Source organism: Sapajus apella, unplaced genomic scaffold (assembly GCF_009761245.1).
Source record: "Sapajus apella isolate SASKATOON/1434 unplaced genomic scaffold, GSC_monkey_1.0 scaffold3, whole genome shotgun sequence".
Classification (NCBI taxonomy): domain Eukaryota; kingdom Metazoa; phylum Chordata; class Mammalia; order Primates; family Cebidae; genus Sapajus; species Sapajus apella.
Genome location: NW_022436943.1, coordinates 67,322,265 through 67,336,951, shown reverse-complemented (window position 1 = coordinate 67,336,951; position 14,687 = coordinate 67,322,265). Strand labels below are relative to the sequence as shown.

General features: G+C 47.1%; 1 protein-coding gene across 4 annotated transcripts in view; it reads left to right on the top strand.

Annotated features, from left to right (window-relative positions):
* The first annotated feature begins 7,368 nt into the window (after positions 1-7,368).
* Positions 7,369-14,687, top strand: part of ZNF250 (zinc finger protein 250) — a 19,018-nt gene continuing 11,699 nt past the window's right edge. Inside the window, exon 1 of one of the 4 annotated variants that reach the window (XM_032257059.1) lies at positions 7,369-8,089. The gene's annotated coding sequence lies outside the window, so the exon portion shown is untranslated. The remainder of the gene's footprint in view (positions 8,090-14,687) is intronic. The other 3 variants (XM_032257070.1, XM_032257044.1, XM_032257049.1) reach the window with 3 other exon arrangements.

Sequence of the window (14,687 nt, the reverse complement as noted above, 5' to 3'; positions counted from 1 at the left end):
CGCCCGGCCCTAAATTTTTTTTTTTTTAATAGAATTTTTTATGGTGCCAAAGGGAAGGCACACTCCTCTCCCTTTACTTACATCATTTCTTCTAGAAAACTTTGTAATAGGAAAATCTTTCTTTGCTCTCTTGAGATGTAAATTTTTTTAGAAAGCTAAATAAGCCTCTTGCCAGTTTTACAAACCAGGAATGTCTTTTGTTTGTTTGTTTGTTTGTTTTGTTTTGTTTTGTTTTGTTTTTTTGAGACGGAGTTTCGCTCTTGTTACCCAGGCTGGAGTGCAATGGCGCGATCTCGGCTCACCGCAACCTCCGCCTCCTGGGTTCAGGCAATTCTCCTGCCTCAGCCTCCTGAGTAGCTGGGATTACAGGCACACGCCACCATGCCCAGCTGAATTTTTGTATTTTTGGTAGAGACGGGGTTTCACCATGTTGACCAGGATGGTCTCGATCTCTTGACCTCGTGATCCACCCGCCTCGGCCTCCCAAAGTGCTGGGATTACAGGCGTGAGCCACCGCGCCCGGCCAGGAATGTCTTTTTTAAGGACCTTGGAGCGATTTCTTTGAAATATAAAGGTCAAGGAAGATAGCTCCCCTCCCTCCCTGTCTCTGTGGGAGTTTGGCAGGTGGCTGAGTCCAAGTTGTAATTACCTGCTTGTCATTGTGTTGTATTTGACCGGAGCGTAGAAAGTTATCACGAGACAAAAGTATGCCAGATTGCAGGGTCATTTATTTATGCCGGCGACCACAGAGGACTCACGTCTCTCCAACCTGTGGTGCCAAAAGGAGGGTGCCATGATTTTTTATACCCGAAAAACCACCTTGGGAGTGGGGGTGAGGGGCGGGGATGGGGATGATAAGGTTTCGGACATTTCAAGGGCTAGGGGATTCTGTGATTCACCTTCTGGGTGAAGACAAGGGCGGGGGTCTCCGGACATTCCAAGGTCTAGGGGACTTTTGTCATTCTGTTTGTTACCTCCTGTGGTTTACAGAAGTCAGGATATACATTTGTTTACACATCGTCTGGGTGGTGATAGAAGTTACAGATTTTAGCAGTTACTGATAAGAAAAGGTAAGCAGCTTTACATAGTTTTGAGGAACAAACTGGCAGTTCTATTCACAGAGGCCAAGGACAGTAGTCATTGTAAGGAGAATGGGGCAGCCATTTCAACTTATCTAAAAACAGTTTTGCATTTTATAAAATAGTTTTGCTCCGGTTCTGGCTCTAGGCGAGCACAATATCACAATAGAGATATGAGGTTTATTTTAACTTTGGATAAAGGCAGTTAGCTAACACATATGGCCACCCCAATTACCACATACCTGCTGTCCCTCTTTTGTTTTTTCTTTTTTTTTTTTTTTTTTTTTTTTTGACACAGAGTCTCGTTCTGTTGCCCAGGCTGGAGTGCAGTGGTGCAATCTCAGCTCACTGCAACCTCTGCCTCCTGGGTTTAAGCAGTTCTCTGCCCCAGCTTCTCCGGTAGCTGGGATTACAGGCACCCACCACCACGCCTGGCTAATTTTTGTATCTTTAGTAGAGATGTGGTTTTACCATCTTGACCAGGCTGGTCTTGAACTCCTGACCTCGTAATCTACCCACCTCAGCCTCCCAAAGTGCTGGGATTACAGGCGTGAACCACCACACCCTGTCACCTGCCTTCTCTTTCAAAAGCATTGTGGGCATTAGTGGCAACTCATGCAGAAGACTCAGGGATCTTCCAGGTATACTCCTGTTCAATGGGCCTGTTCCACTATGGCACGTTGACACAAACCAGCCTTTTCTTTTAAGGACGGTGGGGTCTGTTCTGAAAGCAGCCTTTACAACACCTATCACTAACCCTGTTCACTGCTATTTCTTTTCTTCCTGCTTTCCTACTCCCTTGATCTCAAAGTCACTAGGGGTATGTAGTGAGCACTTACCTCTGCTGTTAGCAGCTTTGAGAAATGCTGCTATGGGATGTGGGAAGCCATTAAAGGATTTAAGCAGGGAGAGGCAAGTTCAGATTAATGTTTCAGAAAAATATTTACTGTTTTCCAGCTAAAAATAGTACAGTACAATTTACTTTCTGGTCACAGCACACACCAGTCACATCCTGGAACTGAACTGCTCCAAGGTCTAGTCTGTCCAGTAGTTTAAATGACCTTTAGCAAATTGTCTTTACTACATTTGTACACTGCATTCATCAGTCTGCGCTTCCATGGTGAAGGGGGTAGAACTGTTATTGAGGGCTTTCCACATCCAGTATGTTCATAAGATTTCTACCCTGTGTGAACTTCCAGATGTCAAATAAAGGCTGGATGCTAACCAAAGACCTTTCCACATTCTTTACATGTGTGTAGGGTTGCTCACCAGTAGTAGTTCCCTGATGCTTCTTAATGGTTGATCCCAAAGAGAATGCTCTTTCACACTCATTACATTCATAGGGTTTCTCTCCAGTGTGAATTCCGTAATGGCAAATTAGAACTTTGAACAAAGGCCTTTTCATGTGTTACACTGGAGAAGGAAAAGCCATTATTGACATAATGCCATCTATCTTTCTAACCCACAACCCCACCTGGGAAGCCTGTCAGGAGCTCCTGTTAACATTACTTAACACAGAGGAGCAGCATAGAGTAACCCAAGCAACCCTCCAGTACCTAGAGAGAAACACCCTAGCAGGCACAGTTGATGCCCGACAATATGCAGAGGACCGTTACTCAGTGACAAATCCCCAGTGGGACCCCAATGAGGCAGAAGAGCTACAACGCCTACAAGGATGTCAGGAGGCACTCCTAAATGGAATACAGGCAGGAGGGGAAAAGGTAATAAATATGGGGAAGATTTCAGATGGGCCAAAAGGCAGATAAAAAGCCCTAGTGAGTTTTATGAGAGACTCTGTGAGGCATACCGGCTTTACACCCTGTTCAACCCAGAGGTTGCCAAAAATCAATGCATGGTAAATGCAGCATTTGTCAGTCAGGCACAGGGTGATACTAGAAGCTTCAAAAGTTAGGTTTTGAAGGCAAGAATGCCACTGAACTCATACAGATAGCCCACAAAGTGTTCATTAACCGAGAGGAGGAAGCTAAAAGAGAGATTAGGAGGGAAGCTAATCAAAAGCTTAAAAGGAAAGCCGATCTGCTAGTGGCGCCTCTCACAGAAAGCAGGAAAAATGTCACAAGAGGACATGGACATGGTGTTGGATGAGGGAGAGGTTCCACTCGGGAGGATTTTGAAAATCGGCCTAAGTTAGAGAAAGATCAGTGTGCGTGGTGCAAACAGAAAGGACATTGAAAAAATGGGTGCCCAGAAAGGTGGGTGACAGTTATGAAGTTCGGAAAAAGAATCAGAAGGCAAGCCACCACACCCCAGATGATCAGGACGCCAACCTAACCATCTTAGCAGGAGCCGAAGGTTATGAGGACTGAGACAGATGGGGCTCCATTTCTTCAGGAGCCTAGGAGCCTGTGGTCAGAATGGAGGTAGGGGGCCAAGAGATAGATTTTATGATAGACACAGGTGCTGAACATAAAACATATGCCACTTATAATTGGAGCCACTGGAGTGACAGAGAAGAGGACTTTTTGCCGGTCAAGGAGGTGTGTTATTGGAGGATAGGAAGTTCAGCATGAATTTCTACACCTCCCAAATTGTCTGGTCCCCTTGCTAGGAAGAGACCTGCTCCAAAAATTGCAGGCGCAAATCTCCTTTAAACCAGAAGGGAATGTGACTTTAGACTTCACCCAACCAAAGGCAATGGTGCTAGCCCTAACTGTGCCACAGGCTGAGGAAGGGAGGCTGTATACTAAGATGACACAAGCGCCAAACTGCTTCATATCCCCAGAGGAGGGAACCATATTGGCTAGACTAGTAAATGAATTCCTGGAGGTCTGGGCTGAAAATAACCCGCTTGTGTTGGCTGTAAATCATGCTCCAGTTGTAATAAAATTAAAACCAGGTGCCACCCCCATCCAGCTTTGCCAATACCCACTGCCTCAAGAAGCCATTAGAGGAATATGGAAACACATAGACCGACTTCAGAGTCATGGCATTCTAGTGCCATGCCAGTCACCCTGGAATACTTTACTCCTACTGGTGGCGGAAGCCAACAGAAAAACCTCATATTCCAGGAGTATATAGCTGCAGTAATTGTCCCAATGGGGCAATTTTCAGCTCACTGGGACCAGACTTCCACAGTGGTTTAAAAACTCCCCCACAATTTTTGGAGATGCATTAGTGACAGACCTTAAAGCTTACAACTCCCCCAAAGAATGTGTCATATGGCAGTACGTGGATGATGATCTCCTAGCAGCCCCTACTCTAAAAGTCTGCTCCACTTATTACAGAAAGCAAGATATAAAGTATGAAGGAAAAAGACTCAAGTCAGCCTGACAAGTGTCAGTTACCTAGGATTCAGCATAAATCAAGGAAAGTGGAGCCGAGGTATGGCCCACATAAAGGCTGCTTGAAACCTTCCAACCCCAACCTGCAGGCACCATGTAAGAGAGTTTTTAGGAGCAGCGAGGTTTTGCCACATCTGGATTCCAAACTTCTCACTCATAGCAAAGCCACCCTTATATGAAGCCACAAAAGGTGTGGGGGAGAGCCTTTCCTTTGCAGAACTGAGCAGGAGAAGGCATTTGAACAGGTAAAGCAAGCCTTAACTGAGGCCCCAGCTCTAGGACTACCAGACATGGCCAGGCCTTTCTATTTGTATATTCATGAGTGGAAAGAATAGCCATCAGAGTCTTAACCAGGGTCCTAGGGTCATGGCACTGCCCGGTGGCCTGTCTATCCAAACAATTAGATGTGGTGGCACAAGGACGGCTCCCCTACCTTAAGGTACTAGCTGCCACAGCTATGTTAGTATGAGAAGCAGACACATTAACTTTAGGGCAGCATCTGACTGTGTGGGTGAGCATCTGGTCCTAACTCTAATGGATCAAAGGGGACACCACTGACTGTCAGACCCAAGAATGACTCAGTACCAAGGGTTCCTATGTGAGAACTCACATAACTTTAGAAACTGTAAAGACCCTCAACCCAGCTACCTTGTTCCCCATAGAGCCAGGAGCCCCACTCCATGACTGTCTACAAACAGTAGATGAAGTATTCTCAAGTCAGATCTTACAGATCGCCCTCTCCAGGAACCAGATGGGAGCAGTTTCGTAGCAGGAGGGACCGGTGGGCTGGGTACTCAGTGGTAACGCCAGACTCAGTAGTAGAAGCTTAATGTTTGCCATAACAACTATGAGACTCTGTGTCTGTGTGCATGTTGTTTATAAGTATATGGTATACTTGGCTGGGCACAGTGGTTCATGCCTGTAATCCCAGCACTTTGAGAGGCCAAGGCAGGTGGATCACCTGAGGTCAGGAGTTCAAGATCAGCCTGGCCAACATGGTGAAACCCTGTCTCTACTAAAAACACAAGAAGTAGCTGGGCATGGTGGCAGGCACCTGTAATCCCAGCTACTTGGAAGGCTGAGGCAGGAAAATTGCTTGAACGTGGGAGGCAGAAGTTGCAGTGAGCCAAGACCATGCCATTGCATGGGCAACAAAAGTGAAATTCTGTCTCAAAAAAAAAAAAAAAAAAAAAAAAACTGTATACTTATAAAAGATACATAAATTACATATGTTAAGAGTAAGGACTAGCTGGGGTCTGTGACCTCAAGCTGGAGCCCAGGATGGGCTGAAACCCCTTTGCTGCCCTACAGGAGAAGCTGGAGCCTTTAGTCTTGGAGCTGAAGGAGCCAGAGGAAGATATGGTAGCTGTTGCCTTATGTAGCCCAGGTGAACCAGCAGATACACTGGCACCTGCCCAGACCTTCTGTAGCTGTTTCTACCTCTGGACACACTAGGTAATTCTTACATTTTTTCTGCATATTGCCTGCTGTCCCTATTCACATGTATGGTCCAGGAGGGCATGGGTTAGGCATGCTGCGTGTTCACTGATGTAGCCCCAGCACTTAGTGCTTAGCACAAGCACTGAATAAACATTGTGCTGTTGAAGCACAAAGACAGTGACAGAGACACAGAAGGGAAGTGCTAGAAAGGATGTCAGTTGTTAAATCTAAGTGAAGGGCATGAAGGTATTCATTGTATTATTCTTTCAACCTTTATGAATGCATGAACATTTGCAAAATAAAAAAGTTGTGGAAGAGGGAAAAAAAAAAACAAAAACCAGGATGCACTGAGGTCTGAGGTGAAGGTCCTAGGAGCAACAGTTCTCTGTTGAGGTCAAGGTTCCTGGGACAGAGCTTGATCCCTGTCAACTGGTAAAACAATCCAGGACAATCCAGTAATAGAGCTGAATTTCAGTTACCTTGGTCCTGAACTTCACAGCCCCTTAGCAGTGGGAATCCTGTGACACCAAGCTGTGTGTAACCACAGGGCTGACCTAAACTGATCCTATTCTGTTGGTAACAGGAGGTATAGCAGGGCCAAAACTGAAAGTCATGTGACCTGGGCATACACAGAGGAGGAAAATCATAACTCCGAACCAACGTTTCCTCCCTGAGGAGCCAAGAAGACAGGAACATGACGGGAGCTTGAGTGGCAGAACGCTTTCAGAAAGGAAGGGTACATCATTCTGGAAGATCTGGTGCTGAAACCTGCCATTCCACACTTTACCATAAATGGCCAAGTTTAAAGCCCCGTATTGAAACCTTTCTGCCAGGACTTCTGCGTGCCAACCTATCCTCCCTAACCCATCAACTTTGACCTAAGCCCAGACGTGGGAGACACATTTGAGCCGTGCCTACGGTCTCCTTGGCCGTCGACCTCAAAATAATAAAGCCTTCTCTTTTCTCAGAAACTGGTGCCATATTATCTAGTGCGCCAGGCAGCAGGTCCATTACTCAGAAACGCGCGTAGTGGATGGAAGCCCCGTGAGGCGGGAACTGGTGCCCACAAGGGCTGTGAAGACGTTCGCTAAAGCGCAGCACAGACTTGGCGTTTGCCTGGTGCGGGGCAACTATGGAATTATCACTACATTCCCCCCCCAACCCCCGGCCGCTGCTTCCAACAGCGTGGGCAGGGCACTTGCCTCGAGCCCACCCCCCAGCCTTAGGCCTTCGCCGCCGCCCCAGCCCCGCCCTGTGGAGAAGCCTAGTGAGAGGCTGGGCCAGGCCACGCGCCGGATGGACGAGGCGGACCTGGCCTTCGGGAGTGGGGGAAATGCCTATCGGAAGGTGGACTAGGCCGCCGGCCCTCCCCTCTTCTGGCCCGGCTCCAAACCAGATCCACCCTCCCTGCAGCGGCTGTCAGGTGCAAGCCTCCACGCGGGTGAGGCCCGCGCCCTCCTAAGGCCTCCACCCTCCCCCAGGTGCGCGGTGTAAACAAACCAAAAAGCAAACCCAAGGGCCGAGTGGACGACGGAGGCGGTCGCTGTTCGGTGACGCTCGCCTGCAGGGACCACGCCGGCCCGGGCACAGCGATGAAGGGCTGCGCCTCGGACCTCGTAGCGCTCAGCCTCATAAGTGGGCAAAATAACCACGCAAGTCACCGAACAAGAAGACTTCAGTGTTCCAACTGAGAGAAAGGGCCCCTGAGCAGGCGACACCCGTGCTGCAGCGGCGCAGGGACCAGCCAGGAGACTGAGGACAAGATCGTTCTCAGCAGCGGGGACCGCAAAGGCGGGGAACAAGCTCGAGTTCCGGGAGGGCCGAAGCCAGCGCAAGCCGAGGAGGGGCTGTTGGGCAAGCAGGGGTGTCCCCCAGACGGCGACCGCGGCAGAAGCTCGAGAACCCAGACTGCGAGCGGGTAAGGCTCGGCGGTGGGCTGCAGCCTTCGCGCCCGGAAGTAGAGAAGGAGACCCGGCCGGGTCCATTTCCCTGAGCAGCTCGGCCCCTCTAGGGATCGCGGAGGCCTGGCTCTCGCTGGCTCTTGAGAGCAGGCTACAGTCGGTCACCGAGGGAGGCTTCGGACCGGGAGGCGGGCCAAATGACGTAAACAGCGTTGCCCTCCAGGATTGGCGGACCCGGCTGTGGAGGCGGAAACTGAGAGGCAAGAGCCCCCAGGGATTGGCGGCTGCGCAGACGGGGCGGGGCAGCCCTTTGTCTGAGGGTGCTGCGGGCTCCCGTCACTTCGCGCGTGAGGCTGCGGCGTGGACGGTGAGTGGGGGGTGCGTGTCGGCGCCGGGCCGGCCGGGACCCTTTCCCATCACTGACACCCGAGCCGGCGCGTCCTCCACTCGGATCGTGAACTCTTCCCCTCGGGCAGGCACTGCCGCTCCGTTGGCGCTGGTCCCCTCCCCTCACCGACGCGCGGCGGCCTCCTCCCCAGGGCCAAGACCGCGCCCTCTCCCCGGTTCGGGGTTCCCATCCTTCCCCTGGCCCGGCCTTGGACCCCTTCGGGCCCTCCCACGCCACCGCCTGCCTAGGAAGGCTTCGGTCCCTTCCGCGCCCTTCCCCCCTTGGGCTCTCTCAGACCCCCAACGTTTCTCCCATTTTGGATTTTCTCAGACCGCCCCGCGTCCCTCCCACCTTGGATCTTCTCAGATCCCCGGCGTTCCTCCCCCCTCGGGCCCTCCCGAGCCATTTCTACCGGGCGCCGTACCTCGGGCCAGGTTGGCGGGAGTCCTAGGGGACACCCCCCGCCCCGGGCCGCTCTTCTTGCCGCGCTCCCCCGGGTCTTGGTGGAGAGGATGGAGCCGACTTGTTCCCTGGGTTGGGCCCGGAAAAGGTTGGGGAGCTTCCCCAAAAAATAAAAATTCAGGTTTTTCTGTTTTATGCAAAACCTGAGGAGCCCCATGAAGACCCCGGCGACGCACCGGGAGCGCCACTTTATTTAGCAATAAAAAGTCTTCCCGCGTCGAGACGAAAACGAGCTGCTTTCGTCTCAGCTGTTGGTCGAGTGTTCTACTTGCCGAATGTCTTATTCTCCCCCTATATTGCTATTGATGCTGTCTTTTCTGTTACTTTGTCAGAGCCCTATTTTAATGAATGAGCCCAACTCTTTGGAACACAGCAAATATATTCCTTCTTGTTTACTGGCTTAATTTTTTAATTGAAAATAATATGCAATACTTCTTCTAATCCAACCATATCTGAAAAGTATAAAAGTCACCCACCTTCATACACTGCTAGTGTATGAAGAGGCAGGGACTGTGAAGAGTTTCAGAATTTTTGATTGCCGTTACAGCTCTAGGCAGGCGCGCACACCCTTTTTTCTGTCAACATTAAAGAGAAGCTGGTGTCGTTTGGACTAACACCGGGGACGGCAGGGGGCGCTCCACTCGTGCTCCGCCGAGTCGGTACTCAGATTTTTCGGTTAGTAACTGTCTTCTGGACATCGGTTTCTCTGTCAGGCGGACTCTGTGAAGTGGGTAAGGGTGGGAGATTGACATTGACATTCCCGCCCCATACAGGGCTGTGGTCCAGTGTGCTTGACAGGTCCCTGCATTCCTGCCAGGTCGACGTTTTTCGTTTATTGGTGAGGTTAAAATCCCTTCGTTTGTGTTTTAAACGTTTGTATTTCTTTGCGATTTTCCAGCTCATATTCTTTTCCATGTATGTTGAAAACATACTTCTCAATTTGTCTTTTGACTCTGATTATGGTGTTTGGTTCTGGTTTGGGCTTTTCGAAATAGAAAATTTTAAATTTTTGTGAGTCAAATATTTTGCCTTAAGGCATTTTGGGCTTTGTGCTGCGTTTTAAAGGGCTTTCCCCACTCCAAGATTATTTTTTAAATAAACTCCTGTTTTTCTGTGGTACTTGTAAAATGTTGGATACATCTGGAATTTATTTTCTTATGGGGTGAGTTTGGAATCCAGCTTCGTTTTTTTTCCCTGAATCATAGCCATTTCTAACACCATTGATCTCTCCATTGATTTGAAAAACCACCTTTGTCATATCCTAAATTGTTGCACGCCTTTAGGTCCATTTCTGGAGTTTGGTAGCTTTGATGCACATGCGATTTTGATTCATAAGCTGCAGATCTATGGATCTCTGTCCCTAGTCTTTCTGCTTTTGGTATTTTGCTTAGAACAGCCCTTCCCACATAAAATAATAAAAATATACCTGTATTTTTATTAAAGGTCCTTTTAAATTTAATATAATTATACATATTCATGGGGTACATGTGATATTTTGATACAAGGATACAGTGTATAATGATCAAATCAGGGTAATTAGGATATCTGTCACCTCAAACATCATTTTTTGTGTTGGAAACATTTCACATCTCTTCTTCTGATTTTGAAATATATAACAAATTACTAACTTTTGTCACTTTACTGTGCTATCAAACACTGGAACTTATTCATTGTATCTGACTGTATGTTGTAATCATTAACCTACCTCTATTCACCTCACACCTCCCCCTCAACCCCACCCTTCCCATCCTCTGGTAACCATCATTCTACTCTCTACCTCCAGGAGACCAACTTTTTTAGTTCCCACATATGAGTGGAAACATGCAATATTTGTCTTTCGGTACCTTGCTTATGTCAGCTAATATAATGACCTCCAGTTCCCTCCCTGTTGCTGCAAATGACATCTTTTTTTCTTTTTTTTTTTAAGATGGAGGCTAGAAGTGGCGTGATCTCAGCTCACTGCAACCTCCGCCTCCCAGGTTCAAGCAGTTCTCCTGCCTCCTGAGTAGTGGGATTACAGGTGTGCAGCACCATGCCCAGCTAATTTTTGTGTTTTTCATACAGATGGGGTTTCACCATGTCAGGCTGGTCTCGAACTCCTGACCTTGTGATCCACCCACTTCGGCCTCCCAAAGTGCTGGGATTACAGATGTGAGCCACCACACCTGGCCAACTTTCTTATTTTTATAGCTGAATCATATTTCATTGTGTACATATACCACATTTTCATTATCCATTTATTTGATGTACATTTAGATTGATTCCACATCTTAGCTATTGTGACTATTGCCGCAGTCAACATGTATGTTCAGGTATGTCTTTGATATACTGACTTCCTTTCTTTTGGGTATATACCCAGCAGTGGAATTGCTGGATCATATGGTGGATCTATTTTTAGGGTTTTTTTCATATGCCTGTTGGTCATACATATTGTATTTCTTTTTTTGATAAATTATTCAGATCATTCACCTGTTTTTAAATCAGATTAGTTGTTTATTAAATTGTTTTGCTCCCTTTTGCATTCTGGTTATTAATCCCTTGTTGGATGGATAGTTTGTAAATATTTTCTCCCATCCTGTAAATTGTCTCTTCGTTCTGCTAATTGTTTCCTTTCCTTTGCAGAAACCTTTTAGCTTGGTGTAATCCCATTGGTCTAGTTTGCTTTTGTTGCCTATGCTTTTGAGATCTAACCCAGAAAATGTTTTCCCAGACCAGCATCCACAAGTGTTTCCCTGATGTTTTACAGTTTTCTTTATAGGGATCCTGTGCATTTCTAAGGTTTAATCTTGTTTCTTGTTGCTATTTGTTGCATACATTTTTTTTCCCTTCACATTTTCTGACTAGGTGTTGCTGGTATATAAGAAAGCTATCAATTTGGGTTTTTGTTTTGTTTTGTTTTTCATTTTTTGAGATAGAGTCTCACTCTATTCCCCAGGCTGGAGTGCAATGGCATGATCTTGGCTCACTGCAAACTCCACCTCCTGGGTTCAAGCAATTCTCATGCCTCAGCCTCCAGGGGAGCTGGGATTTACAGGCACATGCCATCACACCTGACTAATTTTTGTATTTTTAGTAGAGATGGGGTTTTACCATGTCGCCCAGGCTGGTCTTGAACTCCTGACCTCAGGTGATCCACCTACCTTGGCCTCCCAAAGTGCTGGGATTACAGGCGTGAGCCACCACACTAAGCCAGAAAGCTATCAATTTGGATACATATTTATGATCATTAATTCTGGAAAGGTTGTAAGTTAGGGTTAGTTTAGGTTAGTTAGATTAGGTCAACTTTTTTGCATTGTGCTCACAGGTGGCTCAGAAGCCTCCTGTCTTGAACGTGCTTTCACCTTAGTGGATAAGGGGCTTCTTGGTGATGAAGAGGGAGCAGTGCTTGTTAGCAGAAAGTCCAGGGAGTGAGGATGATGAGGAGCAAAAGAAGGCAGTGGCTCTGGAGGAGATCCTGGCAGCTCACCCCAGACCAGGAGACTCCAAATGTGCCTGAACCAGTGTGTCACCATGTGCAAGGTCCTCTGGAATGACAGGCATACTGCTTTGTCACATTGAGACAGGAGTTCCAAAAAGAGTGATAGGAGTGTCTCACTGCCATGTGGCTTTTGATCACCTAAAGAAAACTGGAAAGCCAGTTGCTAACAACATTGATCTATGGTTTTTGTTTTGGATTATTCCCTAGGGAAATTTTCAAATTTGAAATTCCTGAGTTTGTAAAATGAACTCCATGCTGCCACTTTTGTGACCAGTGGGTGGGTAGGATCATTGTTTAGCCAGTGCCCTGAGTGGGTGTTCTTTATATTGCCCAATGTTAGCTGTTGGCATGGCCTCAAGAGAGGGGGTCCTCAAACTCCACTTCCAGTATTCTGGCGTGGTGATTTCTAGCCTGTCCCAGCCCCTGGCCCTGAAGCCTGGCATCTATAGAGGACTTGTGATGAGCCTGTCTTTTAATTTTTAAAAACTGTCCACATTCTCCTTCCCTGCCGGAACTGTGTTTTTTGTTTTTTTGAACTGTGTTCTTATGGAGCAAAGATTGGAGTTGGGTCTCAGAATCCCGGGGATGAAGTAGGGATGGAGTGTGTTGTTAAAAGATGGTTTCTGGCACCCCAGATAGTTCTGTGTATGCAAGGTTTAGGTTGAGGCCCATAGTGTTTGCTTGTCTTGGTGTCCTGTTGCAGGCTTGTTCCAGGAAACCGAAACCGTTATCTGCCATAGCATAAGTAAGGAAAAAAATTAAACTAGTTTATACCACTTTTAAACATTTTAAAATGTATTTTGTTCATATATATATGTTTTAAAATTTTTATTTATTTATGTATTTTGTAAGACAGGGTTTCATTCTGTTGCCCAGATTGGAGTGTAGTGGTGCAGTCACAGCTTACTGGAGCCCTGACCTCCTGGGCTCAAGCAATCCTCCCACCTCAACCTCCAGAGTAGCTGGGACTATAGACCAGCTAATTTTTTTGTTGGTTTGTTTTGGTAGAGACGGGATCTTGCTATATTGTCCAGGGTGGTCTTGAACTCCTGAGCTCAAGCGATTCTCCTACCTTGGCACTCTAAAGTACTGGGATTATAGGTGTGAGTCACCATGCCTGGCCCATTTTCTTCATTTTTTTACCAGAATACAATCATACTTTGTGATGTGGTTTTCTTTTTTTAATTAGCAATATGTGAAGGTCATCTTTTAGTAGAGACCTGATACAGCATTTCGTGTTTATGCTTTTCTAAGACTCACCCCAGGTAGCAATTTTTCCCTTTTTTTTTTTTTTTTTTTTTTTTTTCTTTTTTGAGACAGAGTCTCACTCTTTCACCAGGCACAAGGCTGGAGTGCAGTGGCCCCATCTTGGCTCACTGCAACCTCTGCCTCCCAGGTTCAGGCAATTCTCCTGCCTCAGCCTCCCAAGTAGCTGGGACTACAGTCACGTGCTACCACACTCAGCTAATTTTTGCATTTTAGTGGAGACAGGGTTTCACTATGTTGGCCAGGATGGTCTCAATGTCTTGACCTCGTGATCCGCCCATCTCGGCCTCCCAAAGTGCTGGGATTACAGGTATGAGCCACCACGCCCTGCCACAATCTTTCCCTTTCACTTCTCCCTGCCACACATTTGGTAACAGACTGGTATTGTCCTTTGGAATTTTTCCTCTGTGTGTTAATTTAATCAAATAGATAATACCTTATCCAGCAGCATCCACCTCTGAGCCAGGGCTGTTCTATGAGATCTCCTCCCTAGGCCTTCAGAGGAGTGTGTCATCTCCTGGATTTATAGGTGTGGCCTCAGTGCAGCTGGCCCAAGTGAGGCAGATGAACCAGTCCCAGGTACCTGTGACACACAAACCCTTTGTGGGCTTGGGGTCATAGTTGACAAAATGAAATCATCCCCTGCATGCCGACCCCATGCTGCATTTTCACTTATCCATCTGGCGACCTGACACAGCACACGTTTCTCTTTAGCAGATATGTCACTTGTATGTAAAAGGACCAATGTGGCATTTGCCTCAGCAACATTTTTGAATCTGCACCCTCACCCACATCCATTCTTATAAGACACCCACTATCCATATAAGACACCCACTATCCAAGGGCCAATCTGATTTGCCTAAATACTGTTAGGTAGCTTTCAGTATAAAATTGAGAAAGAGTATGAGAAACTCTACTTTCCCACACCTGCCAGTGGCAAGTGTTGACTCCTTACTTGCTATTACAAATGACATAAAATGTGAGCTCATTGCTGTTTATTAATTTATTCAACAAACAGGCCAGGTGTGGTGGCTCAGGCCTGTAATCTTGACACTTTTGGAGGCCAAGGAGGGAGAATCTCTCGAGCCCAGGAGTTCAAGACCAGTCTGGGCAACATAGCAAGACCTCATCTCTACCAAAAAAAAAAAAAAAAAAAAAATTAAGAAATTATCCAGGCATGGTGATGCATACCTGTAGTCCTAGCTACTTGGGAGGCTGAAGTGGGAGGGTCGCCTGAGTGCAGGAGTTGGAGGCTCCAGTGAGCTATGATTAAGCCACTGTACTCCAGCCTGGACTACAAGTGAGACCCTGTCTCTAAGAAATCAATTAATTAAAAGTTTTTTTTTTGGCCGGGCGCGGTGGCTCAAGCCT